The sequence below is a fragment of the Scyliorhinus canicula genome, chromosome 28, assembly GCF_902713615.1.
Source record: "Scyliorhinus canicula chromosome 28, sScyCan1.1, whole genome shotgun sequence".
Taxonomy (NCBI): Eukaryota; Metazoa; Chordata; class Chondrichthyes; order Carcharhiniformes; family Scyliorhinidae; genus Scyliorhinus; species Scyliorhinus canicula.
This window is the reverse complement of record NC_052173.1, coordinates 12,128,193-12,143,914: the sequence shown is the minus strand read 5'-3', so window position 1 is coordinate 12,143,914 and position 15,722 is coordinate 12,128,193. Positions and strand designations below refer to the sequence as shown.

General features: G+C 49.9%; 1 protein-coding gene across 1 annotated transcript in view; it reads left to right on the top strand.

The window, feature by feature from the left end:
• The window catches only part of LOC119958180 (extended synaptotagmin-1-like), a 165,262-nt gene that overhangs the window by 135,111 nt on the left and 14,429 nt on the right, over positions 1-15,722 (top strand).

Below are 15,722 nucleotides of genomic sequence, written 5' to 3'. Positions count from 1 at the left end.
CAGTTTACATGAATCACGCTGATATGCGTCATCTGTGGCAATTTGGCTGGTCAGTGATTGATTTTGAATTATAGGACAACACTAGGATCAAGATCATCCGATTTGACAGGCCATTGCAGTGCCCTGAGCAGCAGCTCTTGTTAACAAGAACATTTGGAAGACCAAAGTTGGGTCACATTTGGGGAAGTATTAATTCTGACTCCCATTTGAAAGAGTTAAACTAAATGAGCATTCTGTTCAAGCCTTGTCCTCTTCATGATAGATTCAGTGCTTCACAGCCATTGGTAGGATTGGATAGCATTATCGGTGGGTAATTTGGAAGGGACATGCATATAAATCCTTTCTGAATCAAAGATAGCACAGAGCTGGTATTGGTTCTGGAGATGTGCATGACATATTCAGCGAGGCCTTAAGAGCAGGCTTGGCTGAAACAAGAGAGTGGGAACATAAAGTAAAGGTAAAATGAAAAAATTGAAGAGCGGTGTTGGATCCAATCATAATCCACGCTATGGTACTGTGGACCTGTCTGGCAAAGGTCATCACACGCACATCTTGTTGACACTCCACTGAATGCAACAATGCTCCACAACTGGAGCCCTCTGCTCAGCACCCCTCTACTGGATTCCTGTCTTCCGAAACAACTCTTCCCATACATCTGCCCATCCATGCTGTACTTCACTTACCAATTCCATGGTGACCTGTTCAGACAACTACCATCTTGTGTTCAATATGGAGCAAGGTTCCCAAGCATGATCTACTCACAAACATCCTTGGATTAGGGAATGGGAAACATGGGAAGTCTACAACAAGTTCCTTGTGACAAATCGTATTGGTCAAACAGCAGGTGTTGAACTACCATGGTGCGAATGGTCCTTGCTAAACAGGACGGGACAGGGCCGCTCTACAACCAATCTCCACTGCTGGGGCCTCAATACAAACCCCATCTGTATTTTCAAAAGTGAAACATACAGTATTGAGCATTACAGAGTGTCCCCTCTATAGACTAAGTGGCGGAGTAATCACTTTAAACTCAGCAAATGAGGAGTCTATCACTTTGCTCTGGGGATTTGCATTCACTAAATAAATAGCTTCTCAGGAACAAATATGGACACTGGCGAAGATACTGGCAGGTAGGCTGGAGGAGTGCCTCCCGAAGGTGATAGATGAGGATCAGACAGGGTTCGTGAAAGGGAGGCAGCTGTTTTCGAACATAAGGAGGGTTTTGAACGTCGTTATGGCACCAGCGGAAGGGAAGGAAACCGGTGGTTGTGGCATTGGACGGCGAGAAGGCGTTTGACTGGGTAGAATGGGGGTACCTGATGGCAGTTCTGGAGCGGTTTGGGATTGGGATTGGATTGAACTGGATAAAGCTATTATGTAAGGAGCCGAAGGAGAGTGTCCGCACAAACAATATCAGCTCGAGATACTTTTCTCTCCACCGTGGGACGAGGCAGGGATGTTCTATGTCCCCTCTGCTGTTTGCACTTGCGATTGAGCCGTTGGCTATCGCATTAAGAAGTTCGGGAGCATGGAAAGGAATAGTGCGGGGGGAGGTCGATAGAGCCATAGGGTGTCCTTATATGCCGATGACTTGCTGCTGCGTGTGTCGGAACCGAGTGCGTTGCTAGGAGGAATATTGGAGCTGCTGCAAGTATTTGGGTCTTTCTCGGGGTACAAGCTGAACCTGGACAAGAGTGAGTATTTTGTGGTGTCTCAGGTGGGGGCAGGAGTGGGGGGGCTGCCATTCCGTAGGGCAGGGACTCACTTTAGGTATCTGGGGGTGCAGATGGCCTGGGAGTGGGGAAAGCGTCACAGGTACAACATCACTAGTTTAGTGGGGAGAGTGAAAGCTGATCTGGCAAGGTGGGATGGTCTCCCTATGTCACTGGCGGATCGGGTACAGGCGGTTAAAATGAATGTGTTGCCGCGATTTCTGTTTATTTTTCAATGCCTACCGATTTTCCTGCCAAAGGCTTTTTTCAGGGAAATTGAGGAAAGGATTACCTCGTTCATATGGGGAAGTCAGGCAGGGGGTTTGGGTCTTCCGAACCTGATGTCCTACTACTGGGCGGTGAATGTGGAGAAGGTGCGGAGCTGGGTCAGAATGGAGGAGAGTTTGTGCAGAGGGTCGGGAGTGAAAGCACTAGCAACAGCGCCGCTCCCGATAGCTTCGGGGAAATACTCAGGGAGTCCAGCAATAGTAGCTTCATTGAAAATCTGGATGCAGATTCGCCAACACTTCGGGTTGGGGGCAGGATCAAGGGAAATGCCGATTCGGGGGAACCACAGATTTGAGCCAGGGAAGTGGGATGGAAGTTTTCGGAAATGGGAAGAGAAGGGGATTAAGACGCTAAAAGATATGTTTCTTATTGGTCGGTTTGCAGGATTGAGGGAGCTGGAAGCGAAGTATGGGCTGGATCGGGAAAAATGTTTAGATACATGCAGGTTCGGGATTTTGCCAGGAAGGAGTTCCCGGAGGGACCGGCCTCCACATTGCTGGAGGAGGTGCTGACGACGAGGGGACTGGAGAAGGGGGTAGTGTCAGCGGTGTACAGAGCTACTTTGGAAGAGGATAAGGCACCACTGGAAGGGATCAAAGCAAAGTGGGAGGAAGAGTTGGGAGAGGATATGGAGGAGGGGGTCTGGTGTGTGGTGCTCCGGAGAGTAAATACCTCCACCTCATGTGCGAGGTTGGGGCTGATACAGCTGAAAATGGTATATGGAGCGCACCTCACGAGGGCGAGGATGAGCCGATTCTTTGAAGGAGTAGAAGATGTGTGTGAGCGTTGCGGGGGGGTGCCCCGCTAATCACGTTCATATGTTTTGGTCCTGTCCAAAGCTAGAGGAGTACTGGAAGGAGGTGTTTAGGGTAATTTCCAAGGTGGTGCATGTGAAGCTGGACCCGGGTCCCCGGGAGGCCATATTCGGGGTGTCGGACCAGCCAGGATTGGAAACGGGTGCGGAGACAGATATCGTAGCCTTCGCCTTGTTGATCGCCCGAAGGCAGATCCTGATGGGTTGGAGAGCAACTTCTCCACCCTGTGCCCTGGCGTGGCGGGGGACCTGTTGGAATTCTTGACTCTTGAGAAGGTTAAGTTTGAACTGAGGGGAAGGATGGAGAGGTTCTACAATTCGTGGGCATTATTCATTATGCACTTTCAAGAACTGGGTAACATCGAACATTAGTGGGGGGGGCTGTGTATATTAAGGATGACTATGGGTAATCCCTGATTCCTTTTTGTCATTTGTTTATGTAAACATGCGGGCTGATGTTTGGGGGTTGGTGGGAGGATGGGATCGTGATTATTGTTGGTGGGTGTAAATTTGGGAGAAAATGTGAAAAAGGAGAATAAATATATATATATTTTTAAAATTGGACATTTTTATAAGTATATTTATTAGGATTTTATACTTTAGAAAATGACCCAACAATGTTACAAAATAATACAAAATAATACCATAGGATTAAGGGAAAAGAAAAACGACCCAACATACATTATTAGTACAGGAGAACATCATAATTGGCTCAGTTCAATCATTAGACAAAACTGGATACTCAGTTTTGCACAGATCCACAGCCATCACAAGAAGTCAGGATAAGTTACCCGCAGCAAGATAGGCGCGTACATCATACTCTACCTTAGCAGCGCCACAGGCATCAACGACCCATCACAGTCCTTCGGATATCAGACCCACCTGCACCCATGTAGAAGTCAAGAGCAGATTCATCATACCCAACTCCACAAAAACAAACAAAAACTCCAATTCAAAGGAGAGTTACATCCGTACCCCACAACACAATCTAGCCCAGATTCGCGAGGGCCAGGGAATTTTCATACTTCTCCCATGTGCATAAGGCCTACTCCCGGATCGATTTTTTTCATTTTGAGTAGGGTGCTGATTGCGAGGATGGTAGACGCTGAGTACTCGGCGATACCCATTTCGGACCATGCCCCGCATTGGGTGGACCTCGAGCTGGGGGAGGAGAGGGACCAGCGCCCGTTGTGGCGCTTGGAGATGGGGCTGCTGGCGGATGAGGCGGTGAGGGGGCGGGTTCGAGGATGTATCGAGAGGTATCTAGAGGCCAACGATAATGGGGAGTTCCGAGTGGGGACGGTCTGGGAGGCGCTGAAGGCGGTGGTTCGGGGAGAGTTGATCTCCATTCGGGCCCACAGGGAGAGAGGGGAGCAGAGAGATTGGTGGGGGAGATGGTGAGGGTGGATAGGAGGTACGCGGAGGCCCCGGAGGAGGGATTGCTGAGGGAGCGGCGCAGCCTTTGGGCTGAGTTCGACTTGTTGACCACCAGAAAGGCGGAGGCTCAATGGAGAAAGGCACAGGGTGCGGTGTACGAGTATGGGGAGAAGGCGAGCAGGATGCTGGCACACCAGCTCCGTAAGCGGGATGCGGCCAGGGAGATTGGTGGTGTTAAGGATCGGGGAGGAAATGTGGTGCGGAGGGGGGTAGACATTAATGGGGTCTTCAGGGACTTTTATGAGAGACTATATCGGTCCGAACCTCCGGCGGAGGAGGAGGGATGGGGCGCTTTTTAGACCGGCTGAGATTTCCGAGGGTGGAGGAGGGACGGGTGGAGGGTCTGGGGGCACCAGTTGAGCTTGAGGAGCTGGTCAAAGGGATAGGGAACATGCAGTCGGGGAAGGCGCCGGGGCCGGATGGGTTCCCGGTTGAATTTTACAAGACGTATGCAGACCTGCTGGGCCCCCTGTTGGTTAGGACCTTTAACGAGGCAAGGGGAGGGGGGGGGCTTTGCCCCCGACGATGTCGCGGGGGCTTTGCCCCCGACGATGTCGCGGGTGCTGATCTCCTTGATTCTTAAGCGAGACAAGGATCCCCTACAGTGTGGGTCATACAGGCCGATCTCACTCTTGAATGTGCACGCCAAGTTGTTGGCAAAGATCTTAGCCACGAGGATTGAGGACTGTGTGCCGCAGGTTATCCACGAGGATCAAACGGGGTTCGTGAAGGGGAGGCAGCTGAACACTAATATACGGAGGCTCTTGAACGTTATAATGATGCCGGCGGTAGAAGGGGAGGCGGAGATAGTGGTGGCGCTAGATGCGGAGAAGGCCTTTGATAGGGTCGAGTGGGGGTACTTGTGGGAGGTGCTGGAAAGGTTCGGGTTTGGGGAGGGGTTTGTCCGTTGGGCGAGGCTGTTGTATGAGGCCCCGATGATGAGTGTGGCCACGAATAAGAGGAGGTCGGAGTATTTTCTATTATATCGAGGGATGAGGCAGGGGAGTCCCCTGTCCCCCCTACTTTTTGCGGTGGCAATTGAACCCCTGGCTATGGTGCTGAGGGAGTTGGGGGATTGGAGGGGGCTGGTCCGGGGTGGGGAGGAGCACCGAGGGTCGCTCTACGCGGACGACCTTTTGTTGTATGTGGCGGACCAGGTGGAGGGAATGCTGGTGGTGATTGGGATTCTCCGGGAATTTGGGGATTTCTCAGAGTAAAAGTTTAACTTTGGGAAAAGAAGGGCAGCACGGTGGGACAGTGGTTAGCATTGCTGCCTACGGCGCTGAGGACCAGGGTTCGAATCCCGGCCCTGGGTCACTGTCCGTGTGGAGTTTGCACATTCTCCCCGTGTCTGCGTGGGTTTCACCCCCACAACCCAAAGATGTGCAGGATAGGTAGATTGGCCACACTAAATTGCCCCTTAATTGGAAAAAATAATTGGGTACTCTAAATTAAAAAAAAATAAAAAAAACTTTGGGAAAAGCGAGCTGTTTGTGGTACACCCGGGGGACCAGGAGGGGGGGATTGGGAGGTTCCCGCTGAAAAGGGCGGAGAGGAGCTTCAGGTACTTGGGGGTTCAGGTGGCCAGGAGCTGGGGGGCCTTGCATAAGCTTAACCTCACGAGGTTGGTGGAGCAAATGGAGGAGGAGTTTAAGAGGTGGGACATGCTGCCGCTGTCTCTGGCGGGTAGGGTGCAGTCAGTTAAGATGACGGTGCTCCCGAAGTTTCTGTTCCTGTTCCAGTGCCTCCCCATCCTTATCCCGAAGGCCTTTTTCAGGCGGGTTAACAGGAGCATTACGGGATTTGTGAGGGCGCACGGGACCCCGAGGGTGAGAAGGGTGTTTCTGGAGCGGGGCAGGGATAGGGGGGGGCTGGCGCTGCCCAACCTCTGTGGGTATTATTGGACTGCCAACGCAGCGATGGTGCGCAAGTGGGTGATGGACGGGGAGGGGGCAGCATGGAAGAGGATGGAGATGGCATCCTGTGTGGGCACGAGCCTGGAAGCGCTGGTAACGGCGCCACTGCCGCTCCCTCCAACGAGGTATACCACGAGCCCGGTGGTGGCAACTACCCTCAAGATTTGGGGGCAATGGAGGCGGCACAGGGGGGAGTTGGGGGCCTCGATGGGGTCCCTGATACGGGGGAACCACCGGTTTGTTCCAGGGAGAATTGATGGCGGGTTCCTGAGTTGGCACAGGGCAGGTGTCAGGAGGCTGGGGGACCAGTTCATAGACGGGAAGTTTGCGAGCCTGGGTGAGCTGGAAGGGAAGTTCGGGGTCCCCCCAGGGAACACCTTTAGGTACATGCAAGTAAGGGCGTTTGGCAGGTGGCGGGGTTCCCTCTGCTGCCGCTGCGTGGGGTTGAGGACAGGGTGCTCTCGGGGGTGTGGGTTGGAGAGGGAGGATCTCGGAGGCATACCAGGTGATGCAGGAGGTAGACGAGGCCTCGGTGGAGGAGCTGAAAGGTAAATGGGAGGAGGAGCTGGGTGAGGAGATTGAGGCGGGGACGTGGGCTGATGCCCTGGAAAGGGTGAACTCCTTCCTCTTCTTGTGCGAAGCTTAGCCTCATACAGTTTAAGGTGCTGCATAGGGCTCATATGACCGGGACAAGGATGAGCCGGTTTTTTGGGGCCGAGGACAGGTGTATTAGGTGCTTTGGGGGCCCAGCAAACCATGTCCATATGTTCTGGGCATGCCCAGCGCTGGGGGAATTTTGGAAGGGTGTAGCAAGGACCGTATTGAGGGTGGTAGGATCCAGGGTCAAGCCAGGCTGGAGACTCGCAATATTTGGGGTTGCAGTGGAGCCGGGAGTGCAGGAGGCGAAAGAGGCCAGTGTTAGTAGCCCGGCAGAGGATTCTTCTTCAGTGGAAGGATGCGAGGCCCCCAAGCGTGGAGGCCTGGGTCAATAATATGGTGGGGTTTATTAAATTGGAGAGGGTGAAATTTGCCCTAAGGGGGTCAGTGCAGGGGTTTTTCAGGAGATGGCAACCATGTGGCGACTAGGGGCTTTTCACAGTAACTTCATTGAAGCCTACTCGTGACAATAAGCGATTTTCATTTCATTTCCTAGATCTCCTGGCAGAACGGTAAAATCAAAAGGTCAGCAGCAGCAGCAACCCGGGGGGCGGGGGTTGTCTCTTTGTCTGGGTTAAATCTTTGCCAACGACGGGCGTTTATTTATTTTTTCTCTTTTGTATACACCGGGGGGGGGGGGGGGGGGGGGGGGGGTTCTTAGAATTTTCTGTTACTGTTTTCTTTTTTGTGAAAATTTTAATAAAAATTATTTAAAAAAAAAAAGAAAAATCCACCAGGACAGGAATGCCCAAACACAAGGCGACCACCATTGCATATGGAGTACCCAAAGCAGTCCCACTCCCTAGTTGCCAGATCACAATTACCAATCCAACTTCACCATGTGCCAACACTAAACTTCATGTTCTAGTAGCTCAAGGGAGAAGCAAAGAGAGAGACCAGGTGGAGGATTCAATCTTGAGGGCCTCCCAAGAGAGAGAAAGAAGGAAGAACGAACAAGAACCAACCATTTGGATACCTAGGGATCAGAATCCAACCCAAACCCTAGGCAGCCACCCAACACATACCAATGAAGAGAAGCAGCCTCTTAATCAACAAGTGGGCATTCTCCCCCCCCCCCCCCCCCCCCCCGGAAAATAAAAACAGGATATCTATACCAAGCACAGAACTCATCTGATTCCCAGGTCCCCACGCACCCAAGGGCTAAACCGAGCCTCTCTGGACACCCCCACCCCGCAGGCCCTCCCAGAGAGGGACACACCCATCCCTCGTGGACAGCAAGATACGAGCCATGGCACCATAAGAACAAGGAGCAGGAGTAGGCCATCTGGCCCCTCGAGCCTGCTCCGCCATTCAATTAGATCATGGCTGATCTTTTGTGGACTCAGCTCCACTTTCCGGCCCGAACACCATAACCCTTAATCCCTTTATTCTTCAAAAAACTATCTATCTTTACCTTAAAAACATGTAATGAAGGAGCCTCAACTGCTTCACTGGGCAAGGAATTCCATAGATTCACAACCCTTTGGGTGAAGAAGTTCCTCCTAAACTCAGTCCTAAATCTACTTCCCCTTATTTTGAGGCTATGTCCCCTAGTTCTGCTGTCACCCGCCAGTGGAAACAACCTGCCCGCATCTATCCTATCTATTCCCTTCATAATTTTAAATGTTTCTATAAGATCCCCCCTCATCCTTCTAAATTCCAACGAGTACAGTCCCAGTCTACTCAACCTCTCCTCATAATCCAGCCCCTTCAGGTCTGGGATTAACCTAGTGAATCTCCTCTGCACACCCTCCAGCGCCAGTACGTCCTTTCTCAAGTACGGAGACCAAAACTGAACACAATACTCCAGGTGTGGCCGCACTAACACCTTATACAATTGCAACATAACCTCCCTAGTCTTAAACTCCATCCCTCTAGCAATGAAGGACAAAATTCCATTTGCCTTCTTAATCACCTGTTGCACTTGTAAACCAACCTTCTGTGACTCATGCACTAGCACACCCAAGTCTCTCTGAACAGCGGCATGCTTTAATATTTTATTGTTTAAATAATAATCCCGTTTGCTGTTATTCCTACCAAAATGGATAACCTCACATTTGTCAACATTGTATTCCATCTGCCAGACCCGAGCCCATTCACTTAACCTATCCAAATCCCTCTGCAGACTTCCAGTATCCTCTGCACTTTTCGCTTTACCACTCATCTGAGTGTCATCTGCAAACTTGGACACATTGCCCTTGGTCCCCAACTCCAAATCATCAATGTAAATTGTGAACAATTGTGGGCCCAACACGGATCCCTGAGGGACACCACTAGCTACTGATTGCCAACCAGAGAAACACCCATTTATCCCAACTCTTTGCTTTCTATTAATTAACCAATCCTCTATCCATGCTACTACTTTACCCTTAATGCCATGCATCTTTATCTTATGCAGCAACCTTTTGTGTGGCACCTTGTCAAAGGCTTTCTGGAAATCCAGATATACCACATCCATCGGCTCCCCGTTATCTACTGCACTGGTAATGTCCTCAAAAAATTCCACTAAATTAGTTAGGCATGACCTGCCTTTTACGAACCCATGCTGCGTCTGCCCAATGGGACAATTTCTATCCAGATGCCTCGCAATTTCTTCCTTGATGATAGATTCCAGCATCTTCCCTATTACCGAAGTTAAGCTCACTGGCCTATAATTTCCTGCTTTCTGCCTACCTCCTTTTTTAAACAGTGGCGTCACGTTTGCTAATTTCCAATCTAAAGGACCAATATTTACCTTAGCCACTCTTTTTTGTCTTATATATTTGTAAAAACTTTTACTGTCTGTTTTTATATTCTGAGCAAGTTTACTCTCATACTCTATCTTACTCTTCTTTATAGCTTTTTTAGTAGATTTCTGTTGCGCCCTAAAGATTTCCCAGTCCTCTAGTCTTCCACCAATCTTTGCCACTTTATATGCTTTTTCCTTCAATTTGATACTCTCCCTTATTTCCTTAGATATCCACGGTCGATTTTCCCTGTTTCTTCCGTCCTTCCTTTTTGTTGGTATAAACCTTTGCTGAGCACTGTGAAAAATCGCTTGGAAGGTTCTCCACTGTTCCTCAACTGTTCCACCATAAAGTCTTAGCTCCCAGTCTACCTTAGCTAGTTCTTCTCTCATCCCCTTGTAATCTCCTTTGTTTAAACACCAAACACTAGTATTTGATTTTACTTTCTCACCCTCCATCTGTATTTTAAATTCCACCATACTGTGATCGCTCCTTCCGAGAGGATCCCTAACTATGAGATCATGAATCAATCCTGTCTCATTACACAGGACAAGATCTAGGACCGCTTGTTCCCTCGTAGGTTCCATTACATACTGTTCTAGGAAACTATCGCGGATACATTCTATAAACTCCTCCTCACGGTTGCCTTGACCGACCTGGTTAAACCAATCGACATGTAGATTAAAATCCACCATGATAACTGCTGTACCATTTCTACATGCATCAGTTATTTCTTTGTTTATTGCCTGCCCCACCATCTCGTTACTATTTGGTGGCCGATAGACTACTCCTATCAGTGACTTTTTTGCCTTACTATTCCTTATTTCCACCCAAATGGATTCAACCTTATCCTCCATAGCACCGATGTCATCCCTTACTATTGCCCGGATGTCATCCTTAAATAACAGAGCAACACCACCTCCCTTACCATCCACTCTGTCCTTCCGAATAGTTTGATACCCTCGGATATTTAACTCCCAGTCGTGACCATCCTTTAACCATGTTTCAGTAATGGCCACTAAATCATAGTCATTTACGATGATTTGTGCCACCAACTCATTTACTTTATTCCGAATACTACGAGCATTCAGGTAAAGTACACTTATGTTGGTTTTTTTTACCTCTGTTTTGAATCTTAACATCTCCAGTTTTATTCCTTTTGTTATTACTGGGCCTATTCACTGTGCTCCCCTCAGTCACTGTACCTTGTACTGTCGCTCTTATGGATTTCTGACTATGTCTTCTCTGCCTTGCACTTTTCCCCTTACTTCCTTTTGTTTCTGTCCCTGTTTTGCTACCTTCCAACTTCCTGCATCGGTTCCCATCCCCCTGCCACATTAGTTTAAACCCTCCCCAACAGCTCTAGAAAACACCCCCCCCTAGGACATCGGTTCCAGTCCTGCCCAAGTGCAGACCGTCCGGTTTGTACTGGTCCCACCTCCCCCAGAACCGGTCCCAATGCCCCAGGAATTTGAATCCCTCCCTCTTGCACCATCTCTCGAGCCACGCATTCATCCTATCTATCCTGACATTCCTACTCTGACTAGCTCGTGGCACTGGTAGCAATCCTGAGATTACTACCTTTTGAGGTCCTACTTTTTAGTTTAACTCCTAACTCCCTGAATTCCGCTTGTAGGACCTCATCCCGTTTTTTACCTATATCGTTGGTGCCTATGTGCACCACGACAGCTGGCTGTTCACCCTCCCCCCCCCCCCCCCCCCCCCCCCCCCCCCCCCCCCCCCAAAGAATGTCCTGCAGCCGCTCCGAGACATCCTTGACCCTTGCACCAGGGAGGCAACATACCATCCTGGAGTCTCGATTGCGTCCACAGAACCGCCTGTCTATTCCCCTTACGATTGAGTCCCCTATCACTATAGTCCTGCCATTTTTCTTCCTGCCCTGCTGTGCAGCAGAGCCAGCCACGGTGCCATGAACCTGGCTGCTGCTGCCTTCCCCTGGTGAGCCATCTCCCTCAACAGTATCCAATGCGGTATATCTGTTTTGCAGGGAGATGACCGCAGGGGACACCTGCACTGCCTTCCTACTCTTGCTCTTTCTTTTGGTCACCCATTTTCTATCTCCCTCAGTAACCTTCACCTGCGGTGTGACCAACTCGCTAAACGTGCTATCCACGACCTCCTCAGCATCGCGGATGCTCCAAAGTGAGTCCATCCGCAGCTCCAGAGCCGTCAAGCGGTCTAACAAGAGCTGCAACTGAACACACTTCTTGCACGTGAAGGAGCCAGGGACAGTGGACGTGTCCCTGAGCTCCCACATCGCACACGAGGAACATGACACGGGTCTGGGATCTCCTGCCATGTCTTAAACCCTTGGTAAACTTAAACAACTAGAATTTCAAAATAAAAATAAATAAATTAGACAATGAAAAGAAAAAGAGAGAGAAAAAAAAGAAGAGAGACTACTTACCAGTCACTTACCAGGGTTAAAAAGCACCTCCTCAACTCTGCACCGATTTACCTCACTGCACCAAATTACCAAGTTTCAATCTCCCACTCTGTATGAGTCTCACTCCGGATGTGTCTCCTGGAAAAGTGGTAGCTTACTGTTTGCGCTGTCTGTCTGTCTTTTATACAGACCTCAGCTAACCGATGACTCAAAAAATACCTTAACTTCAAAGAGAAGAATACAATGTGCCCCTAAACAGGCCTCAGGTGATTGACAGATAACTGCCTCTCAGCAATTAGGGTGGGGGCAGCTTCAACCAATCAGACACTAAGCTCCACACTGCACTTTTAACTGAAAAACAGCAGAATTAGATTTTCCACTTACCTTTGCTGATTTACCTCACTGCACCAAATTACCAAGTTTCAATCTCCCACTCTGTATGAGTCTCACTCCGGATGAGTCTCCTGGAAAAGGCCTATAGTTTGTTAGCGTTTATTAACAGCGGGCTTGAGTTTACGAGCCATGGGGCTATGCTGCAACTGTACAGGACCTTGGGTGAGACCACATTTGGAGTATTGTGTGCAGTTCTGGTCACCTCATTATAGGAAGGATGTGGAAGCATTGGAAAGGGTGCAAAGGAGATTTACCAGGATGTTGCCTGGATTGGAGGATAGGTCTTATGAGGAAAGGTTGAGGGAGCGAGGGCTTTTCTCATTGGAGCAAAGGAGGATGAGAGCCGACTTAATAGAGGTTTATAAAATGATGAGGGGGATAGATGGAGTGGACGTTCAGAGATTATTTCCTCGGGTGGATGTAGCTGTTACAAGGGGGCATAACTATAAGGTTCAGGGTGGGAGATATAGGAGTGATATCCGAGGTAGGTTCTTTACTCAGAGAGTGGTTAGAGTGTGGAATGGACTGCCTGCTGTGATAGTGGAGTCGGACACTTTAGGAACTTTCAAGCGGTTATTGGATAGGCACATGGAGCACACCAGAATGACAGGGAACGGGATCGCTTGATTTTGGTTTCGGACAAAGCTCGGCACAACATCGAGGACCGAAGGGCCTGTTCTGTGCTGTACTGTTCTATGTTTACACCATATGCCTTCTTAACAACCCTATCAACCTGGGTGGCAACTTTGAGGGATCTATGTACGTGGACCCCAATATCCCTCTGTTCCTCCACACTTCCAAGAATCCTGCCTTTAACCCTGTATTCAGCATTCAAATTCGACCTTCCAAAATGAATCACTTCACATTTATCAAGGTTGAACTCCATCTGCCACTTCTCAGCCGAGCTCTGCATCCTGTCAATGTCCTGTTGTAACCTGCAACAACCCTCAACACTATCTACAACTCCCCCAACCTTCGTGTCATCGTGCCACCCTTCCACTTCCTCATCCAAGTCATTTATAAAAACCACAAAGAGCAGAGGTCCCAGAACAGATCCTTGCGGGACATCACTGGTCACCGACCTCCAGGCGGAATACTTTCCATCACCCGTTGTCTTCTTTTGACCAGCCAATTCTGTATCCAGACAGCCAAATTTCCCTGTATCCCATGTCCTCTAACTTTCTGAATGAGCCTACCATGGGGAACCTTATCAAATAACTTACTGAAATCCACTGCCCGACCTTCAATGTGTCTCGTCACATCCTCAAAGAATTCAATGAGGCTCGTGAGGCATAACCTGCCCCTCTCAAAGCCATGCTGACTATCTTTAATTAAACTATGTATTCCTAAATAATCATAAATCCTATCTCTCAGAATCCTTTCCAGTATTTTGCTCACCACAGACATGACTGATGGGTCTGTAATTACCAGGGATTTCCCTATTCCCTTTCTTGAGCAGGGGAACAACATTCGCCTCCCTCTAATCATCCGGTACTACTCCAGTGGAGAGTGAGGACGGAACGATCATTGCCAACGGCGCAGCAATCTCCTCCCTCGCTTCCCGTAGTAACCTTTGGTATATCCCGTCAGGCCCAGGGGACTTATCTATCCTTATGCTTTTCAAAATTTCCAGCACATCCTCCTCCTTAACCTGTTTGAGTCTATTAACCTGGTTCACACTCTTCTCATGAGCAACAAGGTCCCTCTCTTCGGTGAATACTGAAGCAAAGTATTCATTTAGGGTCTCCCCTATCTCCTCAGACTCTGGGCACAAGTTCCCTCCACTATCCCTGATCAGCCCTACTCTCACTCTGATCATCCTTTTATTTCTCACATAAGTGTAGAACGCCTTGGGGTTTTCCCTAATCCTTCCTGCCAGGGCTTTTTCATGCCCCCTTCTAGCTCTCCTCAGTCCATTTTTGAGTTCCTTCCTGGCTACCTTGTAACCCTCTAGAGCCAAGTCAGATCCTTGCTTCCTCAACCTTATGTAAGCTTCCTTCTTCCTCTTGACTAGAAGCTCCACTTCTCTGATCATCCAAGGCTCCTTCACCTTACCATTCCTTCCTCGTCTCAGTGGGACAAAACAATTCAGCACTCGCAGCAAGTGCTCCTTAAACAACCCCCACATTACTGTTGTGCATTTCCCCAAGAACAATTGTTCCCACTTTATACTCCTCAGCTCCTGTCTAATAGCAGTATAATTCCCCCTCCCCCAATTAAATACCTTCCCATACTGTCTGTTCCTATCCCTCTCCATGACTGTGGTAAAGGTCAAGGAGATGTGGTCACTGTCACCAAAATGCTCTCCCACCGACCCATCTGACACCTGGCCTGGTTCGTTGCCGAGCACCAAGTCCAATATGGCCTCCCCCCACTCTAGTTGACCTATCTACATATTCAGTCAGGAATCCTTTCTGTACACACCTGACAAAATCTACTCCATACAAACCATTTGCAGTAAGGAGGTTCCAGTCAATATTAGGGAAGTTGAAGTCACCCATGACAACAACTCTGTTACTTCTGCACTTTTCCAAGATGTGCCGCCCAATCTGTTCCTCTTTCTCTCTACTGTTATTGGGGAGTCTATAGAAAACTCCCAATAAAGTGACTGCTCCTTTCTTGTTTCTGACTTCCACCCATACTGACTCAGTGGACAAACCCTCCTCAACTACCTCCTTTTCTGCAGCTGTGGTGCACTCCCTAATTAACAGTGCCACTCCCCCTCCGCCTTTTACCTCCCTCCCCATTCCACTGAAAACATCTAAACCCCAGAACATCTGACAACCATTCCTGCCCCTGTGAAATCCATGTCTCCGTAATGGCCACAACATCGTAGTTCCAAGTGTAAATCCATGCTCCAAGTTCATCTCCCTCGGGCGGAATTGTCCCCCCGGGTGGGAGAATCACCAGGTCGCCGAGCAAGTCCCGCCACGCCGCCCTGGCACCCGCACGCGATTCTCTCTCACTCTCTACCCCCCCCCCCCAAACCGGCGCGGCGAGAATCACGGCTGGCCGCTGGGAGAATCACCGCTCGCAACCGCCGGATGGGCCGAGCGGCCTGCCCAACACGACAGCACAGGAACGCTGGGGGGGGGGGGGGGGGGGGGCTGTGTGTGTGTGGGAGGTGGTATCCTGCACAGTGGGGGGCCTCAAAAGGGGTCTGGCCACCTTGGTGCCCACCGATCGTCGGGTCGGCCTCTCTGAAAGAGGACCTCCTTTACTCCGCCGCCCAGCAAGATCCATCCGACATCTTCTTGTGGGGCGGCCGGCAACCGCGGGTGACGTAATTTACGCGCCGCCGGCCGCGTAATTTGCGCTGCGGTCCGGCGCGCGTAAATGACGCGGCGCCGCTCCTAGCCCCCCGGGGGTGGG